Here is a 6,000-nt window from a genome sequence, read left to right as displayed (position 1 = left end):
TATTTGGTCTAACTTAAAGCCGACCACTCTTTCTCGATCTTATGATTCGGAATCCTTGGTTAACTCTTAACCCTAGCATGGCCATGCATTTCTTGATCTGAATGACTCGAGGGGCCCAGAGATATCTCTCTCTTGCAGAGAGGGGCAAATCTCATCTTGACCGACTATGTCTCACAACATGCTTCTTGACAGACCCGAAAACCACCTTTATAACTACCCAGTTACGGTGCAGCGTTTGATGGCTCCTAAGTAAGTCTGTTCACATCTTGAGTACATACGACGATCTCAGGTCTTAGGACACAGCGTACATATTGTGTAATGAGAAGTCATCATCTCGTGTTGGGTCAGTTCAATCTCATGTCTCACATGAGCCCATATTATTAGTTTGACATCCCCATGTCCATGACTTGTGAAACACAGTCAATTAACTAATACATGTGCTAGTCTAATATTCATGTGTGTCCTCACATGAACTCCGACCAGGAACACTTTAGAATATTCATACAAGTAAAGAGTTTCACAAATACTTCACATAAGCATTAATCAATACAAGTTGTCATCCATGAATATTCAAGGAACACTTTATTAATCATGAATACAAAAAAATAGGATTGGCTCTAGGGCATATTTCCAACACCGAGTCACCACGGTCACCTTGATCCCGGGTTCCACTAAGGAGCTTGTCCACAAAGAAAGGGGTCTCCATGTCCCCGCACAAAGATCATCCACGCCACTCCACACCAAATCGAAGGGTCGTTGATGTTGCCGGCGACCACAAAGCTCCAAGGTGCTGGCGCTCCAAGATATCTTCTTTGGTTCACAAGAGAACCATAGCACAAAGGCACAAAGCCTTGCTTGTTCACTCTCTTAAGAGCTATCCTAGCACTAACACTCTCAAATGTGTGCTAAGGACTAAAGATATGATCAATAAGCACTTGGATGGCTTGGAGATGTTCTTGGGTGTGTTTGAGGCTTGTAGCAACTCCAGCAATCTTCAAATGGCCGGAGGATGGCATATATAGCCCACCAAGTTGATAGAGCCATTGCTAGTCGTTGGCCACTTTTCTGCGTATGCACCGGATAGATCGGTGAGGGGTCACCGGTGTATCCGGTCACACACGGCTCTGACTTAGCCGTTGGGGCTCTGACAGCCGACGTGGCTGTCACCAGTTAGACTGGTGTGATGCACCGGTGATACACCGGTTCATCCGGTCTTGAATTTTTTCTCCTCAGCCTCCCAGATATTGCACCGGTGCATTGCTCCGGTGGGCACCGGTGTAACCGGTCTTGAAGACCTGCTTCCTGGCCGGCATGACATCGTCTCTGAAGGATGGAGCGGTGCATACACCGACGCCTCTATCTTGGCACCACCGGTTCATCCGGTGCTCTGACTTGGCTGGGCATTGCATGGCCCAATGCACCGGTGGTGGTGCACCGGTGCATCCGATGCCAACTGGTTGGACCGGTGCGGCATCACCGGTGTATCCGGTCCCACTGTATCTGCGGAACTCGCCCAATTTTTCGTTTCTTTGAGTTCTTTCTTCGCGTTTTGTTTTGCCTGGCCTTTTTGTTTTATCCCTGGGATCTATAATTGTTCACTTGATAAACTCATTAGTCCCATTGATTGTGATGTTACTCAATCACCAAAATCACAAAACTATGGCCTGATGGGGCCATGTTCCTTACACCGTCCCAGCCCGCCTCAGTAGAACTTCGATATAAAGAGATTCTTCCTTAAGGAAAGATGGATACTTATCTCTTATGCTTTCGTTCTCGCTTCGTGTTAAATTGTAAACCTAAGGTGACAATGCTTCCTAGAGTAGGCTATTTAAGTTAGCTCATCCCACTCTCAACTTTTCATTTGGGACTATTCTTGAGTTACCCCTTTTATACAAAGCGATGACGAAAGTGTAAACAGATTGTAGTGTAGGTATGGTCCACTCACCGTGCAGATTGGACAAGAGCTATTTTTCTGGGTTGGGTCGTTACAAGGTGCATGGCCACAGAGCAAATGCCGGGAAGTATGCCAAGTGTTGATACATCTGCAACTACCTCCGGAGCTGAAGATGCTGGCACGAGTTTACCTCGCTGCCCGAGATGAACTAGTCAGATGCCTCACTTTTTTAAGATCCTTTGGTTAGCAACGACCAGGTGGCCTGCATGTTGGAGATACATCGCAGCCATGGCGAATAAACTATGGTAGCAGATGCCGGGAAGTATGCCAAGTGTCGATGCTTGTGCAACTACCTCCGGAGCTGAAGAAGCTGGCACGAGTTATAAGCTCTCGCTGCCCAGATGAACTAGTCAGATACCTCACTTTTTTAAGATCCTTTGGTTAGCAACGACCAGGTGGCCTGCATGTTGGAGATACATCGCAGCCATGGCGAATACACTATGGTATGTCTTGATGTCTGCATCAATCGGTACTCGTTTGAGATAAATCCTGACTTCTTGTTATCTTCTGGGCGAGTAGAAATTGATCAAGAGGTCCAAGGAGGAGAAATCCCAGATGCTATATGCAACGGGTGACTCAGGTTCTCCGAGTAGAAACCTTGGAGAAATAGCTCACTGCAGAAAAGACCATGAACGTCAAGCTCCAGGAATGGCTCGAGATGACTTTCGCTGGGCTTTGTAACCGAATCATGGAACTAGAGAAGTGATCTAATGATCTATGCGAGAAGAACAAGTCTTTGGCTCCCAAAAACAAAGAGCATCTTCAAGAGACTTGCCAAATTTTTGCTATTCAACACCAAAATAGCTCTCCAACAGACTAGCTATCCAATTCGCCAAGCTATCTAGCTCTCCAAATTGGCCCACTTGCTAGCCAGTCCGGCTAGCTAAATTATTAGCTGGCTTAGTATGGACCCCACACACAAAGAGAGAGTTGAATGTAGCTGCTGGGCTTTGGAGTGTGGGAAATGGAGTCTGTTGGGGTGAGATGCTCAATATGGAGTGTAATCTTTATGGAGAGGCAAATAGAGAGTCAAATAAGAGTAGAAAATGGACAGTCTCTTGGAGATGCTCACATCAATTTGTTATTCATCGAGTTGTTCTCTGTTTCTTTCCTCCTAAGTACTTTCCTTGTATTTCCGCAGAACTCAATATTGCTCTTGTATATAAGGGGGGTCCCATGAAACTCATTACCTAGTTCTCAGTATTAATAACTATGTCATGAAACTGTGCACTGAAACTGTCCTAAGGCTGACCACAGCGGAGGGAGTAAGAGCAAATTTGCTCCCTCCTCGTTTCCCACGCCCTCTCTGTCTACAGTGCCAAACAGTATATTTGCTCCTCTATTTGCTCCTTCCATTGTGGACGGTCTAATGCTCATGGCATAGCCCTGAGTAATACTCATAAATTAGCCCCATGAGCTATGGAGAATAAGAACCAGCGGTGACGGGGCATTTGGGATGAGTTGTTCCGTAGTAGTGCTAGACAGCTTCAAGTTCTCAAAAGGAGTTAAAAAAATTTAGGGCGTAGACCATGATATCTAGGGGGCTCCTATCCGTTCAGCAGGAGTTGAAAAATTTAGCGCACATGCCATGATATTAATGGGTCTATTTGTATATAGTTGAACCCTAATGCAAAACGGACAGTGGATACCATTACTGATGTTTGTTCCGTATTGGAACCGACTCTGTCAGTTCATCTATGCTGCAATTAGATGGATTTTTCTACATTTAAGAAATAAGGAGGACTCTGGTAAATACATATAAATTTGCAAGAAATTGATGAATACAGATGAGTTAGTAAATTTGGTTCGATATAGATGTATAGGATATATATTAATTTCTCTATTTTGAGGAATCTAGTAGGAATTTACATATGATGGTGTCTGATTTTGATGCCTTTAATTATATCTACTAGTAAATACTCCCATGCGTCACCACGTCTGTCTGAAGACCCTGTACGTTGTGACTGCACCCCTGGTTTGCCTTTGCTATTGTAGTGTCCTAGTTCGAGCCCACATCCTGATCGCAGACCCAACAGCGTCACGTAGCACACGCCGCGCCATCCCCAATTAGGGCATGATGCAACCAGCGCGAGCTAGAAAAGAATCGTATGGGGCCTAGGGACAAACGCTATTGAAGGGTAGGTGCGCGGGTTACAGATTATTTTTTCTACGAGAGACGTGTTGGAAATTTGTGATCTCAGGATAACAATTTAAATTTGCATGGCAATAATTTCCATAAATTAGAGATAACATACCAAATAAGTCATGTACCGTGATTGGCAGATACACCTAATGTTTCCATCTATAAGTCGGCCCCGGTCCCATAGTGCTGTCTATAAATATGAGACAGAGGGGTACCCTCTGTAACCCTAATCTGTTAATCTCGCAATTAGCAAAACACCAATCAATTAGGGCACTGGAGAGGCTGGAAGCACGACTTCCTCATCTACTTCGTGGCAGGCACAAAGGAGGAGCTGCCGCTCGTCATCAGCACCAAGAACTTCATCAACAAGAGAGATCTAAATCTTTGCTGTCGGTGAAGATCAAGTCTACTTCTACATCAGCCCTACTGCTACGACTATGGAGGCAATAATGGGATCGAAAGGCTCTAGTCAGTTTAATCTAAGATTTCCGCATTAAGTTTAATTAGTGATCATGATTAGGCTAAGCTAAGATCCTATTTATGATTAATTAAATCTAACAATTGGTATCAGAGCCATCTGATCTATCATGATCCTAATCCAGAGCCATCAAGTTCTAAGCCTCTGATTAATGTCAGTTTAGATATGTTTCGTGCTTAATCATAGGTAATTAATTCTGATATGGATCTAATCATTTAAGTGCTATATGCAAATCAGTGCAATGCAATTAGTAGATTGGATCTACTATTCTGTTTGCGAGAAATAAACACATATTGGATCTGTTATGTGCAATTAGTGATGTCCAGCGTGATATGTATGCTGATTAATGTTCTACTTTGGGCATATACGTGCGACTAAGCTTCCGCATCCGCAATATTATAATGTGCAAAGTAATCGACTTGATTAAACTAAGATTAAGTCCCTGCAGGTATGGTTTTATGGGCGAATTAAATTAAGGTCAATGTTTATGAAGTCATTAGCCTTATCCTATTCAGATTAGATTCTGAATAATGTAAATCTTAATCTGATTAGGCTAAGTACCTCGGATTAGATCCAAACAATTATGTTTACGCTAATTCATGTTTAGGCCGAGGCACTTTCATGTTAATTGATGATTAAGTTAAGTTATTACAGTTAGGGTTTACAATTGCTATTAATCTGCTTCCCAAATTAGCCCCTGTTCATAATTATTCCGCAAAATTAAAGTCAAGTCCATACAATTAGATCCAAATCCATGAGATTTGTTGCATCCGTAAGCATTGGGAAGAAGGGGAAAGCGAATCTCAGATCACATCAAGAAAAATCCAAATTTTCCTAACCCTAACCCTAATCCGAGATTAAGAATGAGGAAAACTTACCTCGGTTCACGATGCGGTGCACATCAGGCGCGCACCGGTCCAGCCAGTAGCACCGCGAGGAGCCCTCGACGGCCGTGCGCGCGATTAGTACGCACGCACGCACCGGCGAGGGGCCCTGGACGGTGCATGACCAAGACCAGCGCTCGGGATGGTGGCCATGAGATGGCAACACCACCGCTTGCGGTGCACGCCGCTACCACGAACGATGAGGGCCCCGCACATGAGCAGCCTGCGGCACGCGGCCCAGCGCGTGGCTGGCCGTGACTTGTGCCCGCGCCTCGGGCGGATCACGGCGCATGAGCGGCGGCTGCGGCACCCAGCGCACGCGGCGCTACCGGCGGGCCCGCGCGCGTAAGGCGGCGGCCGTGGCCTGCCTCTGTGGCAGGAACTCGACACCCGCGCATGCAGTGGCGCGAGAGCGCTCGCGGTACGCTGGGGCACGGCACCAGGCCCACACATGAGGCGCATGGGCATCAGGTGCGCACTACGCGCACGCGAGGCGCATCAGGGGCGTGGCCGGCGACCGCCGGATCCCTGGCGGCGGTGC

The sequence above is a fragment of the Panicum virgatum genome, chromosome 8N, assembly GCF_016808335.1.
Source record: "Panicum virgatum strain AP13 chromosome 8N, P.virgatum_v5, whole genome shotgun sequence".
NCBI lineage: Eukaryota > Viridiplantae > Streptophyta > Magnoliopsida > Poales > Poaceae > Panicum > Panicum virgatum.
Note: the sequence above shows the minus strand (reverse complement) of the source record.